The 18,106-nt window shown below is 45.2% G+C and overlaps 1 protein-coding gene across 12 annotated transcripts in view; it reads left to right on the top strand.

Moving 5' to 3' along the window:
• GNG7 (G protein subunit gamma 7) overlaps nucleotides 1–18,106 on the top strand; it is a 79,280-nt gene that overhangs the window by 11,890 nt on the left and 49,284 nt on the right. For 4 of the 12 annotated variants that reach the window (XM_055707735.1, XM_055707734.1, XM_055707736.1 and 1 more), the window contains 2 exons: nucleotides 3,872–3,947; nucleotides 12,947–13,025. The gene's annotated coding sequence lies outside the window, so the exon portion shown is untranslated. The remainder of the gene's footprint in view (nucleotides 1–3,871; nucleotides 3,948–12,946; nucleotides 13,026–18,106) is intronic. The other 8 variants (XM_055707742.1, XM_055707738.1, XM_055707740.1 and 5 more) reach the window with 2 other exon arrangements.

Genomic DNA, 18,106 nt, shown 5'->3' on the forward strand with positions numbered 1-18,106 from the left:
CAGTTGAGATATTTTTTTTCTCAGCGCCAGATTAGTAGGGAACCAAACTATTGCTGCTTAAGAAGCTTTTGATAAAAGATACTGAAGAAGGGCAAAGTGTTATTCAGATACCCCTATCTAAATATGATTTCTAAAAATGGCTTATTTCTGTGATGCTCTCAAGCACAGCATAGCGTTATGTGAATAGTTTTACTGTAAATACAGGGGTTGAGATGAAGAAAGCTGCTCTTAAAACCCAATGAAGATAGGTTTTGTTTTGTGGTGCTGTCTTAGTAATCCTAAGTATTTTTTCTTAGTATTTCAGAGCGTGAAGCTGTATGTTGAAAGCATTACCGTGGTGTCATCCTTTGCTGCGGCTCGGCTGGGCAGGGATGGTGCCATGCCATGTCATATCGGCTTTTGTCCTTGCGTTTGTGGGAAGACAGGGAGTCCTTCGAGGCCAGTGGGAGATGCTTGGTTCTGCGGGGGCATCTTCTGGCAGAGCACACACTGTGCTTGCAGCTGGGTGCGAGGCCTGGGGTTACGGTGTGATGGACAGAGTGATGTTTTAGCTTCAGGAAGCAAACACAGATAGGGTTGTTGGTGTGCTGCTGCCTTTTTCATAGTCTTTTGGCCATTTTTATTACATTTAAATTTGTTTAGAACCTGTCTTTGAACACTAGGACTATATTAACAAATTTTTTTTTTGGCAGGAGTTGAAGCTATAAAGGTACACAAGAGGAAAGGTTTAATGTGGGTGATACAGATGGCACTTCTGTTACAGGCTTTCTCTATGCTTATCCATGGAGTCTACATACCTCTGGTAGTTAAGAAAAAGAACAATTTATATCAACTTAAAACAGTCTGGCTTAGTTCTGTTTTATTTCACGGGTTCTATCATTGGGCTCCAGCTGGAGCAGCCTCTCCTGTGCTTGTTTACAGCTGCAGCTTCAGAGGCTCTCTTGGGGGGGGGGCTCAAGGTGGACACCTCTTCTGGATGGAGACATGTGGAAGAGAGGGTCTGGGAACCTTGTGCCTGCTCAGCAGCTGAGGGGTTTTGCTCTCAGCAGTTGTCTCTGGATTTTAGCCCAGAGAGTAGGGTTGATACAAAAGGGAACAAATGCCTCTCTGTTCCAATATGCAGGCTGGTAGATATTGATGCCTTGTGGGCTGGACTGGAGTGAGTCTAGTGGGTGTCTTAATGCAGTGTATATCTTGGAGGGGTAAGAGGACCTGACGTTTTGCATGTCATCTTAGCAGTGCCCATGTCTGTCTGACAGCTGGGTTGGAGCCATAGCAGCTGATGATGCTCAGAAGCTGCAGGTAGGAGACTGGAGCTGATGCACGACTGGGCCGTGTGGTACCCATGCCGTGACTGTGCCTAGAGCTTGCCCAGCACCATCCAGGCGTGTGACATGGGACATCTGGCATCTCTTCCACAGGGTAGATGCGCTGCACAGGCAGCAGGCGGTTTATACACCTGTGTGTGTATCTTGGGCTCTTACGGGACTCCCAGCTGTGCTGCTTTATCACGGAACAGGGTCCTACAAGTGCACATGGCCGTTGGTTCACCCTCACAGCAGTACCAGGCAAGCAATGAGGCTGACACATTTTAAGTTTGCACCTTTCAGGCTATGGAACTGCAGTCCTTGTGGCAAGCAAGCTCACAGTGCTGCCACTGCTGCTTCTCATCTTGAGCAGCAGCAGCAGCTTAGAAGACCCTGATGTGTGTGAGCACGTCTGATCTTGCTGCCTTCAGCGTGCTGGAGTGAACGCTCTTGCTGTTTGGATGGGAGGGGTTTGAAGAACAAATAGATGACTATTTCTAATTCTAATTTATATTGTTTCCTGTGAAGCTGTCCCCTCTGCAGGGGAAACACGGTAGAGCCATAACAGGAACAAGCAAACATCCTGCGCTTCCTGGTGACTGTAATGACTCTGCTGACTTGAAATGCATCATTGCTTTAGTCTATTACTAGCTGACTTTTATCTAGGGTGTTTTTTACTGTTAATGATTAGACATTAAACATTTCCCGCTAGAAACAAGCTATGCAGCTTCTTGCCCTCGCAGAACTTGTAGCATCTGTTTCAGTGCTGTTGCCATGAAAACAGGCTGAGCACCAGCAGCAGCTCCGTTATTGCCCTGTGGCCTCTTGCAGCACCAGCCTAGTTACCTGATTGCTTTTATCATACTTTAAAGGAAACCTAAGCTTGCAAAAGCTTTACCAAAAATAACGTTTATGTTCTCTACTCCCTGTGTGCTTTCTTCCATTAAACGTTGTAGCGTGGATTGGGTGTTTCTTTTCTCATAGCCAGAGGGGGTTTCATCTAGGGTCAGGCCTTGAAGGGGTCTCGGTAGCTTTCTCTTTGCAGGGGTTGGCTGGCTGTTAGAAGTGCTGAGGTGACAGCCTGTCATCCTGAATTAAATACTAAGGTCATATCTGGAGCTTTGGACACAATGCAATGTAAACATAAATGTGACTAGGATATTTACCCTTAAGTCAATGACAAATCTTGCCTGACGTTGGTGGAGCCAGGGTTTTATTAGAGGTGTTTTCAAAGGTATAAATTCAACAGCATGAAGGTTCCTGAAGAAAGGGTTATTAGTAAATCACAGCTCTGTAACTGGGTCCTGGGCACAGGCCTGGCCCAGATTCTGGTTTTTCTGTTGTGTTTAAAAAAAGACAGACTACAAACATACACAAAAAAACCCCAGACAACCCCAAAAACCTGTTGAGGTGTAAAACTTGTTGGGCTGTGTGTGTGTGGGTAGCTTTATGGCTGTAGCTGCAGTGAGGACCTAGGGGGGAAAGTGTTGGGACCTTTGCACAGTCACTTCTGTGTCCCTGTATCGTCACTGATGCGATGCTGGGTGATGTTTATGGGGCCAGAGCTCCCTAGGTCCAGCTTGGTAAGCCCATACCTGCAATGTCCTTGGTTTCCATCTGGTTCTTGCATGATGGGTCCAAATTCTGCATTTCCTTGTGCAGATTTCATTATCTGCCACTTGACAAATGTAATGCAGCAATTTTCCTAACCTAAATAGTGATTCTGAATGACTGTATTTCCAGCTCCCCTGTAACTTGTACTTAATTTAAGTGTGTGGGCTTTTTCATTTGATCATTGTGGGGAGGAACAAAAAATGAAAGGCTGCAGCTATACCTTCCTCTTCCCTGCCTTTAGTTAAATTTGTCTTTGTCATTCTTTTTCTCTTTGACTTCCATGAGTTGCTCAGGCTATTTTTCTCTAGTTTCTTTTGTTGTAGCTTCTGTATTGCAGTCTTACATCTTCAGAAAGATATAATGCATGTATGTGACTGCTTCCTTGCCTTCACAGCATCGTTGTCAGCGTATGACAAATACCATGTGATTGATGGCTGACTAAGCATTCTGAATATTTCTTCATTCTTTGTGTGCCTAATGCTATTTTTTTTCTTGTGCATGGGGAGGCATGAGTCGATGGCATCTCTTGTGCCGATGGAGCCATCTTCAGACTCAGATATGAAATTGCACTGAGCGCAGGCAGGTGCTCTGCCTCTGTGGCAGGAGTTCAGCTTCAAAGCTGGCTGACCCATCATAGCTGCAAAGCTGCTAATCATTGAATCCATATGACGTGTCCCTCATACTTATTGTGTGATATTAAATAGTCCTGTAATGGCCAAGTCTAGCCTGGTTTCAAGCAGGGAGAAAATAGTGCCTGGATGTGTCAGTGTAAAAAGGGTCTTTGCAGCCATATGGCTGCTACGTCTGCCTTCATTAAATGGAGAAAAGGAGAGAAAAAAAAAAAAGTGAGGTGCTTCAGCTGGTTGGATCAAAGCTTGATGTTCAGAGTAGCAGGCATTCCCTGCAGGAATGTTTTAATTGCTGAAAACTCTCTCTATTTCCTTTTTTAGGAGAGCTGTCCTTTTTTTCAAGTCAAAGAGCGTGTCTGCCTTTGTGCTGAAGCGAGTGTGAACACTCTCTGACCAGGTATGTTTATGCAGCAGTACACAGCAAAGTGGTCCAACCGATCTCTCCTGCCTCTGTTAATTTTCCCCATCTTTGTATCCTTGACTCCCCAAACCAGGGATATCTTACGAGGTGAGTAGTGTGAATGCAATAGCAACGTGCTTAGTGTCCACTTGGGGACGGTTTGGCCAAGGTAAGGTGTTAAATGTCTAAAATTGCCCCGAGGTCACATGGAAAGCTAATATGTAGCTGTTGCTCTTAAGCTGGAATAGTTTTCTGAATTACATTCTTTTTAGGCAATGACTGTTTCCATACCACAGTATTACTGCTCTCTGGATGTTCTCCGGGGTTCTAAATATTCTCTGAGTATTTAGAATATTCTCTGGGGTAGACTCAATTGTGCCATGCATTATTATCTGCTATACAATTCCAGGTGAAAAGACTGAAGTTTTGATAGGATGATACAAAGGTACCTTCAAGGTTATTAGTCAAAACTGACCTACCTTAAGAGCAGCTCTTCCAAAAGGCGTTCATCCTTCCTTCCTCAAAGCAATGTATCGGGCAGGGGAGTGTTAGCAGAGTTACTTGTTGCCTCTGACTTGCCTCTTGGGCAGAAATTGGTTTTTAGGTGATGCCAACAGCATGTTGTTGGTCTTCAGCATCCTTCCCTCTGGGGCTGATGTCTCCAAGAGAGGGCAGTGTGTCCCTGGCCGCTGGGCCCCACAGCATCAGCTGCCAGCCATGTGCTGCTGCTCCTCATCTGAGAAACGGCATTAGGCTCCACACCGCTGAGAGAGCACAAGTCCTTAAAACAATTTGAAATGAGTAATTGACTGGCACGCCCATTAGCAAATGTATTAGGAGCTGTATATCATCATGTGACTGTCGGTCCTTTCCCCAGACTGTCAGGGTTACAGCAGCACTTCCTCTTGCCTCACTTTCCTAAAAAATAGCCCCGTCTGTCCCGCTTGCGTCATTTTGCCCTACTTTTTGCACTTGGTGTCTCCTCCAAGAGGGGAATGGTGTACGTGGGATCAGCATAGAGCTTTCTTGTGAGTCAGAGTCAACTGAAGACTTAATTCAAAACATAAGGGACTGGGGAGAAAAACAAAATAAGGAAAACTAATGTAGGTTGTTATATTGTAATATTTTGCCTTAGGGCACCAAACAGGAAATGTTTATGCCAGCCTCCATCTCAAAAGCAAATCTTTGTTCACTAAAGAGGCTGATTTTTATTGGAAGTATGGAAGCATGCATCTCTCCCCAGCCCAGTGTGCTTTTTTTCCTTTTTAAGCTGTTTCTGCAGCAGGGCCTGTGAACGCGCTGTCGCTGCTGAGTTTGGCTTCTGTTTTCAGGAGCTATTTGTGAGCCTTCAGCTCTGTGTGGTGAAAAATCAGTTCTCCGCTGCCGGTCAGGACTCTCACAGCACCTATCTGTTTTTTAGGAAGCAGTTTTTAATCCTGTCAATACTTCCCAGCGCCTAAAGTTACATGAAGGCACCTTTATTGGTGACTTAGATCTTGCAGATACGATGTTGCCCTGGCCTAGTAATCAGTAATATATCAAGAGCGCCCTGTTTCATAGGGTTCATTAAGGCATTTAGGTTTTTTACTAATTGACTATAAAATTGCTTGATAGCCCCTAGAAGATAGGGCATTTGTATGACATGAAAGCACATTGAAATAACCTCAAAAGCTGCTTTGAGATAAAAACTTATCCCAGGAGTAAAATCCACATTTAAGACAAAACTATTAACCTTGCTTCTGAATCCTTCCCTGAGACATTTTTCTTTCCCATCTCGCTTTCTGTCATGGCAGAATGAGGTGAACTTCACCCGTCTGGTAGGAAAGGGGGAAGGATCCCCTCCCTGGGGAGTGCTTTATTTCTAGCTTGGAAGCAATGCTAGTTTGTCATTCTGGTTTTTGTGGTATGTTTTTAGTGATTTGAAGTCAACAGCCTGTTGGTGTTTAGTATTTGTTTTACTGGAACAGTTCCTGAGTTGTCGGTGCAGCCTATGAAAATAGCTATACTTTATGCCGTTCAGCTGCTTGTCATAATATTTAAAAGCAAATGCTTGCTCACTTTTATAATGGCACTTTAAGAATTATAAACCTCAGCATCCCATCTGTGTTTCACCCTGGTATTTACAGTGTAATGAATTCTCCCATACTGCTTCAGCTGGATACTCTTTCACCTCCTCTTCCTGTTTCAAGCAGTTGTTAAGTTGGTGTACATTCTAAAATTCCTCCAATTTTTAGGAGGTTGTCAGTGACATAAAAGAACTCCTTGTATTGCTTACTTGCCTGGCAGAGGCATTGAGCTAATCTAATTATATTAAACCTAAGCATCCCTAGAGTAAAGAAGCGTATTGTCACTGGTTTGATCTGTTTATAACAGCTGGAGGCATTTGCTAAAATGGGAAGATTTTTTTTTTTAGGAATAAACTTTCTTTATGAACATTTTTTGCTGCAGACACACAGGTTTTTTTTGTTGTTGCTATTCTTAAATCTGTCCTCTAAAAGGAGGAAAAGGTGATTTTTTGGATCAAAGCAAATTGGAAAGTCCAGAAACATATCTAGTGTGTCTCCTAGCAAAAGAAGGCTGTTGCTATAGCACATTTTTGTTCCATTAGTGTTTGTACATTTTTAAATTTAATTTTCCAAACAGCTTCAGGAAATTGGCATCCCTTAAGTAAAATTTTTAAAAATAGCTTTGTTACTGCTGAAATAAGTCCTGTTATTTCCATGGACTGCTGTCCTGAGTGTATTACTGGCTCTCTAAAACCTTGGAAGTGTTTAACAAGATACTGCTAAGTAGAGCTGTAACCCCAAATATTTACTGAGGAATTAGTTTGTCCCATTTCTTTAAAGAATGAACTCTTGCAAATGGAATGCCACTGTCTGCAAGGTTTATTTTAAACTTTTTCCTCTTTTGCTCAGAGGAAAAACAAAGCCTGAGTAGGAATGCATGATTGGGTAGGAACTGTCCTTCTGAATACCCCAGGCTGCTCAACAGACCGCTCCGCTTGCTGTGAGACGGCTGGGTAGGTAAATGCTTGTGTACCACACTGCTCTGTGCTAGCCATCCTTGTTCACCTCTGCGCCTTTTCCTTAGATCAATGAGTGTTTAAGGCATTTCACACTTCAGCTTCAGTTATGAATTACTCTTTTACAGGGCTGTGTGGTCTAGAGTTGCACCCCCTGTGAAACTGCTCATGCATAGATGCCTTTGTGCGTGAAGCTGGGGTGCGGGGCTGCTCTGGGTCCTCCTGCAGCACAGCTGCCAGCAGTGCTTCCTGGTGCTCTGCTTGAAGACCCCGAAGGAGCTGAGCTTCACAGGAGCAGCTGCAGTCAGACTTTGCCTTTGGAGGGACTTGAAAAGTGACAGGTGTAGTAGAATGGGTCTTGTCAAGTGGTTTCTGCAGCTTTCGAGCTTGAGGCATAGATCCCTTGAGGTGTGAAGCACTGCAGGACATAGGGAGGGCCCTTTTTGCTTGCCTTTGCTCCAAGTCTTCCCTTTTTAGGGCTTAAAAAATGTTCCAGAGCAAGTTGCCAGAACAGACTTCCTAGCAACTTCACAATTAGCGATTTGCTTCCAAAAGCAAATGTGCACTGGCTGTGGCAGCTGTTACTTAGCAAAAATCCTGGGCTGTGTGCTGGAAAATGGCAGGAGTTCTGTGGACAAGGAAAAAAAGAATCTGCTCATCCCTTGGAGGAACTAATGGGGAAAAGTTAAACTTTACAAGCTCTCCCTTTACTGTGGATATTTTGCATTGGTTGTCCAGAGGCAATTGTTTGATAACGATTTGGAGGTATATATTTTTAGAGACTTGACAAATTCTACCTCTGGACCAAGATCTTTTGCCTATTATTAGAGTGCTAAGTAGGAGAATTAAACCTGGTGTTAGTTATTCCATTAAGGTTATTTAACTTTGAGTGTGATCTGAGCAACTTCACCTTCAGTAACCCATTTCTCTCCCTTCAACTCCACTAACGTGTCGGCACTGGGGGAACCTGAACTTCTGGTGTGGCACTGCGCCCTGCTTGCCCTCAGTGAGAAGAGGAGCCATGCTGCACAGCAGGTCGTTTCCTCATAATTACAGCACTGTTGTGAATCATGGTCTCGTGCTGATGCATCTCTGTGTCAGTTCGTTATCTGTTGGTAATGCTTTAATTTAGCCCTGTGGTACGGAATGTAACAGTTCCCAAGTTCCTTGCTTAGGGATCCATCAGGCATTTTAAAAGGAGCCTTTTGCTGTTCGACAGCTTCATTTTCTGTGAGCTGTTCTGTGTTACTCCATGTGCTGAACAAGGTTTCATCATCCCCTGGGCCAGGGAGGCCAGAGCTCCACACCAGCCCTGCTCCCTGTAGCAGGCCGTGCCACGCTGCTCTTAGCAGAGAGGCTGTTCTGCACAAACAGTGTGCTGACTGGCTCTGGGGTTTTTTAAAATGCATGGCTCTGCAGCACTCAAAATCTTTGGTAGCAAAATAAGCAGACTGCAGCTTGGAGTTAGTCTTTACAGCCTATGCAAATGCATTGGTTTTTTTCTAGTTCTTGCTTTAAAACCCCAAGTCAGTTTGTCAGGAACATTGCACATCAACCTTCATTTGCAGAGGTGGTAGGGTTGGTGTCTTGTTCACCGTATGAATGCAGCGCCTTTGATTTTTGTGCTTTTTTACATATTGAAACGTTCTTTAAAAATCTTAAGGACTAGTAGCACAATCGGCAGTCACTTACTAAGAAGGATGAGTCTTTGACTCTTGTGTTCTTAAGCTCGCTCTGATCTTTTCATAGAACTTTTTATTAATCGCAGTTGGAATAGCTGATAGCATTGGCTGCCTGCCCACGAGATCTGCCGGATCTTGAAGTGTCCGAGGGAAGTATAGCAAGTTCCTCCTGCCGGTGAGCTGGAAGATCCTCGTGGAAAGGCTCTTCTGCAGAGGCTGCCTCCCACAGAGTTCCTGGCACCATGGGTTTTTTGGTGGGCTGGAATGGATGATCTGGCTTCCTTAGAGCCTTGCCCTGACTTTGAGGGAACGTTGGCAGCTGCAGGCTCCGGCCCTGGGAGATGCTTTGCATTACCAACTGTTGCTGCTTCCAGTTAGTTCGGAAAGGAATTCCCCTCCTTGCTGCCCACACCCACTTCGAGGTATCTCTTAAACTGCTGGTACTTGTGTTGTGTGTTTGCAGAGCAGGCTTGAGCAAGGGGTTCTGGCCCACATCGTAAACAGGGCGTAGGTTGAGAAGGTCCAAGTACAGCAAGGGGTTTTATCCAAACCTGTTGGTGTGACACGTTCCCATAGCGAGTAGCTGCTTCTAATGAGAATGGTAGAGCCCCTCTGAGTCTCGCATGACAGCTCTTAGGATCTTTGTTCAGGTTTTGTTGCCAGCAAGTGCTGGCGTGCAATATCCGCCTGGAGGAAATGGCAGCCCGCTTATCAACTGTGTAGGAAACAGTACAAGTGGGAGATAGGGGAGTGTCTGCTCCGAGTGTGGCCATCTATGCACAGAGAGGTATGTGCAAAATAGTGACCGTTGTACTTAATGTACCGCAGTCCAGCTGATTTACTGAAGACCTTTCGCCAGCTGGGAAGTGCCTGATGAATGGTAGCAGGAGCATGTCCAGTTAGTTTACCTCCTTGGCTCCGGGTCTTGTTTTTGATGTCAGTAAACAAGAGTGTGTGCGGTCACACCGCTCAGTGAGCTTGGTCATGCTGCTGGATATCATGTTCTTTACCTTTGCACTGGGAGAAGCGTGGAAGGAAGGAGGGGGCAGAGTTTATTCCAGCACGCTGAGGTCAGGCTTGTTTTCCCTCTTTGAGCAAGAACAGACCAGCCCCTGGAGTCAGATTCTGCAAGCCTATAAACAAAAGGCTCATTTCTGCGGAAAGCCAAAGATGGTATTGTGTTCGTCTGGAAAGTTGTTGGGTTGTTTTTTCCTCTGCTGCAAACTGTTCCTCGTGTACTAACTGCCAGATCAAAAGTCTGTGCAGGAGAAGTGCCACAGATGTTAAAGGGACATGGTCTGGGGTCTCTGCGAAGCTGGTGTTGATTGCGAACAGGAGGAGGGGGGAGCAGGGAGAAGCCCAAGCAGGAAGCAGCAGTGCTGGCTCACACAGAGTTTGATTGCAGCCTAACAGGTAGCCTTCTAGCACAGGGCCTGTGTACAGGCACGTCTCCTGCCCAACTTAACTTTGCAGAGGCCATGAACCAGTACTGCAGAGATGGACTGTCTGGGATGATGAGGTGTTAAATACCCTTGTCAAATGTAGGTATGTCACAGGGAGGGTGGTGTTCATGGTGGTGTTATTCCCACGTGCTGCAGGGGAGCTGCTTCAGCTCTGCCTTCAGCTTGCAGAGGCTTCTGCTGTGGTTCTGGAATAGCCTTCAAATGGTAATGCCTGCAGAAAACCTGAACGGCTCTTAAAATGGTGACTGATTTTAAAATTGGCAGTCCAGAAGTCCCTGTGTTGCTCTTAAAATGAAGGAAAGAGCCATCAAGAAGACAGGTGCGTTGAGAAAGTTAAAGGAAGAACAGTGCAAATGAAAATAAAGAATGTGTGTGTTGTCCTGTCAGGTTTTCACTTTAGTTACAGCTTCAAGGCTTCATTTAGTCAAAAGGTAGATTTGATTTTAGGTGGCTTGTCTTTGAATGAGGTGTTGAGCTCTCTCCTGCAGCTTGGGGGTGGTGGCTGATTCCTGTAGCAGCTTGGCATTTATCAGCTCTTACAGAACACCAGAGACACTTAAACAACTGCACATACTTCACGGGGCCAAGCTGCTTGCTATTTAAATCTGTTTGCAATTTAGAAGCCGTAATTATTTTTTCATGGTATGAAATCACGTATAGCTAGAAGAGCTGGGAGGCAGTGGAGTGAGGGTTGCAGCTGAAGGCTGGCTCAGTACAGCCTGTGATTTATGGAGGCAAGTTCGTTTCTTTTAGCAATTAGCAGGATATTGGGAAAGTAAGCTTAATTTATTTCCCTTATAAAAGGCACACCATCCTGTATGGAGAGGGCTGAAGAGCATATGGACTTACTGAGGGCTGAAATTCCTCCAGCCTGCTCATCGCACCCCCTTTCTGTGGAGGCTCATTAACTTGAGCTGCAGCTCCTTGTGATGGCAATGAATGCCTCCTTGGAGGCAGAGCAAGGGGGTCCCAGAAAGTGCTGCTGCTGAGGACGTCTCCCATGTTCTTGGTGGCTTTTCTTGCCTGCAGGACTTCACAGGTGCTGTTTTTCAACTCTGCAGTCCTGTGCGTGCTCCTTTATCTCCTGTACTGTATTTTGGGAGGGCTGCCCTCACTTGGTTGACAAATTCCCCTGAATTTCAGTCCCTTTGGGTTTATTACCGAATTCAGAACGGGGATCAGGCAGGCCTGTGCTGCTTAAGCAGGAATGATCGCAATGAGCAAGGCCCCAGCTTTGGCATCTGCTATTTTGGGCCAGGAGGAGGGCGCAGGCTCCTCTCCACCTGCTCTCCCCGGGTGCAGCTAAAGCCCCACGGGGCCGGGGGCTGCCTGGGGGCAGTGTGCGGCTGATGCTGTGCAAAGCTTTGCCGGAGCAGGGGGAATGTGAGATCAGCAAGTGGCATGCTGATCCTGGAGGGATGGGTCCATGGTGATGGGCTTGGAGCTGTTCAGAGGCTGATGGCAAACCTGGTACCGTTTGCTCTCTGTCTGAATGCACTTTAACCCCATACGCTTTTGCCCCTTATGCTTTCACCCCATGCTTCTTTTCGGTCTCTTTGTCTCCTAACCTCACACAGGTTCTTCTGTTTCATAGTAAGGCTTTTTCTCTTGCCCTCACCTTCAAATTTATGCGGGTACCTGGCATTTCACAGTCTCGTTTGGAATATGGTATTTGTGAGAATTGTTATTGTAAAAAAAAAAACCATTAAAAAATAAAATTAAATATTGATTTTAAAATGATTGTTTATTCCTTACCCTTTGATTTACTGAAATCTGAAGAAGATAGAGGTGAAAGGGGCAAGGCAAGCTGTGGCCTAAAACCCAGTGGAGAGTAAATGACGTGGGTTTTACTCCTTAAAAAAAAATTGTTTGTGTTCAGACAGTTAAGTGGACAAAACAAGCAGGGTTGGATTTCAGCTCAGATGGATTCTTGGAATTAATCCCTAGGTCTCGCTCGCAACAGCTTTGACTTCAGTGTGGTAAGTTGGGCTGACCGGAGGAGGGTTGAGCAATATTTTACTGGTAAGCAGGAAGGAGGATGTCCTGCAGAGCCCTGTACCGCGGTGTAGCAGGGAAGCATCCCAGTATATAAGAAAGCAAAACACAACTTTGTTTTTCTCAGGGTGTTTTTAATGCTTTAAGGCCAGCCCGTTCCTAGATCATTTTTTTTGGTGCTTGTTTCTTGAAAACTAAACTTGCCAGGAGGTTGTGTTAGCCGAGGACTCTGCTGGCTTCTTTGCTAAAACACTGCTCTGCAGTGTTCCCCCCCAAAATACAAAGGTGCAGATACCTCTCCCACCACAAGGGACTTAAGCTCAGTATCTGTTGTCTGTAGTCCAGTAGTTTGCAGTGAAATCTAGAGTAGAATATTTAAGTGAACTCTCATCCAGTAGTTGAAGCCTTAGTTATCTCCGGTTTCAGATGCCACACGTTTGGATTCAGTGTCTGAAATACACAGCGTGACGTCCAGGTCATGTGTGTTATTTATAAAAACAAATGAAATTGGGCTCACCTTGAGTGTGTGTCTGTTGCATGCAACAAAAAAAAAGGTGTGCTTGGAAACGCTATAAAATTTGAAGAAATCAATGTTAATTTCAAAACGTAACTGAGACGTGGAATTCTTTTGATACAGGAAACTGCTACCAATAAAACAAGACAACTGCAGTGAAGACAGTGTCTTCCTCATTACACCAATTATTGAAGTAAATATTGCTATGATAGCATTGCAGTCAGTGGAGTAAAATAGATTATTCCAAATTATAACTTCATTAATAATGCGCTGTTTAGTGTATCAGTGACGGATCTCCTAAATTCATGTTTCCTTTCCAGAAGGAGTCATAACTGGGATCCGCGGCAGCCAGTGCACCCTACAAGACAGTAGCCGAAACTGCTCCACTGCAGTAAGAAGGTGAGCGAGAACTTGACCCTTGTGAAACTCACAGTATCGTTTCATTATTAATTTACCTTCTACTGATTAAGTTTTACCTGCCGCAGTGGGAAAATGCCACAGCCAGATAACACCTCAGTGGTGGCTGCCCAGCTACATTAGCTATTCGGAGGTGGTGTTCTGATCCGATTCTTCATGCTCCTGCTGGTCTGAGACAAAGGCTGGTGATTACTTGTTGCCCACGTGGAGCGACATTATGTAACAGTAATCCACCTCCTTAATTAGGGAAGAAGATCTATAGATTCCAAAGAAGACATGTCCCTCTTAGTCAGAAGGCGTGAGGTGTGTGTGGGAGCCTTTGTTCTTGCTGGAAGCCAAGGGAAGCAGCAGGCTTTAACTGCTGTAGCTGGATGATGAAGTTCAGTTTCCTTTTTTATCTAGCCTTTGCTGGAACGTATGTACGTGTTAACCAGTAGCACACGAACAGGAGATACTGCAAATGATGGCTTTTTCTTTCTGTGTAATAGCGTTTTTGCTCTGTGCTGCAATATTAGATGCTGCAAATGTCCCGTCTTCTCCCTGCCCTCTAAGCAGGATGGTCAAGGGTAGAGGCAGGAGATTCAATGCGTGATTTCAGGTGCTTGTCTCACTTGTCCTGGGCTGTTTTCTCTCATTGGTTTCACATTGATCCCACTGAAGCTGCTACTTTCTGGATGTATGCGACAACCATAATGATTTTTGCCCATTCTGCTGAGGACAGCTCTTTCAAATCACCTTGTATTCCATTAAAATTATTAAATGGTCGGTTCCAATCTTCCCTATACAAACAATCAACACTAAAACAGTGTCTGGTAATGCTGACTAACAAATCCTGTAATTAGTAATCTTCCAGTTCATGAAGCAGCATGGTGATTAAAGCCTCATGACTTTTCTACAGAAGCAATAAGTTAAATATCAGTTGTGCAGTTTTAAATTGCCCTAGAGCTTTGTGTGATCTCAGACACAGAATAAATCAGTAGTACCATGCTCAAAGTTTTAGACTAATTTTTTCATTTTGTTGGTACTTTCCCTGTGTGCCCCCAAGTACAGTATTTAAATTTGGACTGGAACGATGCCTGTAGCTGTAGTTCACCTTCTAGTAAGCTTCACCGACCTCACTACATAAAGGAGATGGGTCACGTTGGAGTAAACTTTAGTGTGCTTGAAGGAAATGACGGTGAGATTAAGCATGGCGTTTGGTCTGCACAGATGTCCTAGCAACAGCATTTCACCAGTGTACTTCCACTGTTTTCTTTTCCAAAATAGTTCCTGGAGTTTTTCACACGGCCTTGTCTTCACATATCTTTTTCTTCTGAGGTCTTGAATCTCATCTGCCGTACCGATGGCAGTTCTGTGGCACCACGCGTGACGCGATGCAGTTGTGTCTAACCACATCCCATTTGTTCATCATTGCCCTCCTCATCACCAGATGCTGACTTTTAGGTGCAGCTGCTTATATTGAAATACTTAGAAATCTTCTTAGTAGGCTTTAAAGAAATGATAACTATTGCTGCTTGGAACACTCAATAGCTGGAAATTTCACAGCAGGATACGGGCTGCAGTATGTGAGCATGGGTGTCCCCTTTCTCTGGTCGCTTCCAACTTCATAGTGTAATACTTGGTATGAGTGCTTTCTGTGGAGCCTCCAAAGTCCCTTCATGCATCAGCAGTCCTTTTGTGAAATCCTGTATTTCCTGTGCCATGTGTGAAATACCAGCAAGGTAAAGGAACTCAGGCTTGGTGAGATGACAAACCCGTAGCTGAGAATAAAGTATCTTGCTCACATAGTTCTGTTGTCCTAGAGATGGATTATCTTTAGATCAAGGGTGCTGTATTTCAAAGAAGAGAGGAGCGTTGCTTGCTTCTGTTAGTGTACCCACTGGAAATGAAGGAGCAGGAGGCTGAGTCTGTGTTTCAAACTTCCTGGTTTTCAGGAGGCATTTGACAGCCCCAGTGGGGCTTTGGGGGGAAGCGGGTCAGACTGGTGCTGCTTCGGGACAGGAGGAAAAGTTGGATAGATGGCGAATGGTTGCTGTTCTGCAGGCGCTCAGAATTGTTGAGATCTATGTGATTCCAAAGCCAGAGGTTCTGTGTTTCTACATGTGTTGCAGCAGGGTTTTTGGAGGTGGAAATGGGGGCTAAATATACATCTTTGTGCCTTTTGGGTATCATCTAAATTAACGAAGTTCACTGGGAAAAACTGCATATATGGAGTGACTGCCTGCAGTGAGCTGCTCTGCGCTGCAGAGGTCTCTGTTAAGCCACCTAAGCCTTTGGAGTGTTTTAATTTGAAAGCTGTTGTTATGCTGTGGCCTTTTAATATTAAACAACGTATGTACATTTTAATAAAAGAGGCTGTCACACTCCCACTGCTTTAATTGCAGCTAACAGCGTGGTCCAGCCAGCACAGCGGAGCGAGGCACTGCAGGAGACGGCAAGTCTCCGTGGAGCACTTGGAAGAGTCAGCTTAGGTTTTGCAAGGGGCAGGATGGCTTTTCTCGCTGCCCTTAGCACTGAGCCTAGCTCTGCAGAGCAGTCCCAATCCAGAGGTGCCTACAGAGCCGGGTTTGTGCCGCCTGGCCATCCCAGCAGTGGGTGTCACCAGATGGCAGCACCCTGCCCCGCACCGGGTGTTATTTCTGGCCAGGAGATTCCTCGGTCCCCTGGATTCAACACCACAGTCTAGACTTACTGACAGACAGGATTCTTCTCCTGTTAGGTAAGCAAGATGTGGACGCCCATTATGCAAATTCTCAGCCATAGTGTCCCTCTGTTACATTTTTCAAATTGTCTAAATAAGGTGCTGTTTCATACAAAAATTTGTAGCAAGCCTTTTGGGTAGCTTTCAACTGCCTTGCCCTCTAGGCATGACTTTTTTTTTTTTTTTTTCCTTGAAGATAGCTAATCAGTGCAGACTGGGTGCTTTTTGCCCTTAACAGCTGTCCAGATGTGGACAGTAGGAAGAGGCAGGCTGCGTAAAGAGCGAATGTTGTTCAAATAAAAAACTTAGTGCCCAGTAGCTCTTGTCCCTGTCACTGCAGGGACTGTTACATGGCCTGTTCATGCCTGCATGGATTCCATTAAATAGAACATCATTACACAGCCTCATCAGGCGTTTTTGTTTGAGCACTGTAAGCATGCATCTGGGGAAGGAAAGGGTTAGAGGGTGCAGCAGCCCAGCACCTTTCCCCATCAGGTTGTTGAACCTGGACAGAGGTGTTGCCCTGTCTAGTGGCTTGTGTGACTTGCACCCTTCATGTCCTAGCCTGAGGGAGGTGAGAAATGATCATGACTGATGATCTGAAGTGGCTGGAAATGTCTGTGGCATTTTTACCATTTTTTGTGGATTTTTTTTTTAAGAGAAATCAAATGAGCCTTTTGGGCCTGATGACTACTGACTTATTCTTGCAGCTGTAGACCAGAGAGGCTTTTCTCATGTATTTGTTGTATGAGCACTTAGTATTTCTCCAAATGTTTAGAATGTGGTTCTGTAGCTCATACCTGCCCCCAACCTGAATTTGCTTTAGCCTCTTCAAGCCTCAGAGCACACAGTCTGACACAAATAGCTGGGAAGAGATGACTGAAGGCTTAATAAGATGCTCGTTGGGTCAGTATCTGGCAGCCAACCAACAAGGCAGACTTTCAAATTGCTGTTAGTACTGCATGGTGATCACATCTCTTCTCAAGAAAACATTGAAAAGCTTCCTAATCTTGAATTCACTGCGAAGGCACGTGATTTTCTGGGAATTAGCTTGAATGCACTGCAGAGTGGTTCATAAATACCTACATGGCCTAATATTAGATAATGGAAAAACAAGTACAGCAGGGGTTTTGTCAGTTTTCTTCATGGTGGCCCTTCAGCCAGCGCTGGTGGCCTGTCTATTTATGCCAGCAGCTGCCAGCTTTGATGCATTTATTCCTTAACTATCTAAGAAAGGAAAAAAGCCTGTATTTGTTAAATTGCAACGTTACCTCTGTTTTACTGCATATTATTTGGTTTGGGGCATAGGTAATTCTTTGAAGAATTTTTTAGATATTTTCAGGGGGAATGATACTACGCTGTGTACCCTGTAGTGCCTGCGAAGCTGTGGTGTCTGGATGTTCAAGCTGATGTTGACAGCCAGGAGTAAGACTTTGTCCTTTGCTGCCCTCTCCGTGCTGGGTGGGACTCTCCCTTCCCCATCCTGTGGGCTGCAGTCCCATCCCTTCCTGCCGTGGGAACGCTGTCCTTCAGCCTCCTCCTGCACCGAGCCCTGAAATGTGCTCTGCACGTTAAGGGCTTATCGCAGCCCCTGGTTACCAGCGATGCCTCGCGATATGATCTTTCATCTGCAGCTTCCCAATACAGCTGTGCTCTTGGTAACTTGCATGAGTTTAAACGGTCCGCTTGCTTCCAGCAGTGTTATATAAACCATCTCCAGCTTGCCTGCTCATTTTGAAAGTGTATTTTAACATTTCTGTTTTGAGATCTGAGATAATGAAAGGGGGTGAGCATTGCTGAGTCAGTTCTTACTGGCGCTGGTTTTTGTCCTTCCTGCCCTCCCACATGCTCCACCTGCACACCAAGCTAACCTTCAGCAGCAGCAGCCCACATGGGCTTTCCTCCCAACAGCTAGCAGTAAACAGAGGCTGGGTTCCCATTCTTCTGCTCCTTGACCTGAGATAACAGTCTCGTTATTTTGGAAAAGCCGTGGTTGAGCTGCCTTGGAGAGCTGGGAAGGAAAAATGGGGGTCTCTGAAGTTTGGGCAAGCTGCTGCTCTGTCCTGCCTTTGCCAAACTGGCCAACAGCCAGGATAATTAAATCAGCCTTTCCTTTTGAAACACCTAAATTCTAGGTAAACATGAATATATCTTTATGGTCGTTTTCAGCTGCAGGGCTGAGGTTTCCTTGTTTGACAGTATTGTGTGCAACCTGGAGGTGCTCGATGCTGTAGTCTGCTGGCCCAGGAGCTGATTGAGTTAGTCACACATCACTGAGTAAACCTGACTTTTCTTTTGGTGTGTGAGATGCTGATGGACATGCAAGACATTACCTATTGCTGTTCGATGAGGTGGTATGGTG

Source organism: Falco cherrug, chromosome 4 (genome assembly GCF_023634085.1).
Source record: "Falco cherrug isolate bFalChe1 chromosome 4, bFalChe1.pri, whole genome shotgun sequence".
Classification (NCBI taxonomy): domain Eukaryota; kingdom Metazoa; phylum Chordata; class Aves; order Falconiformes; family Falconidae; genus Falco; species Falco cherrug.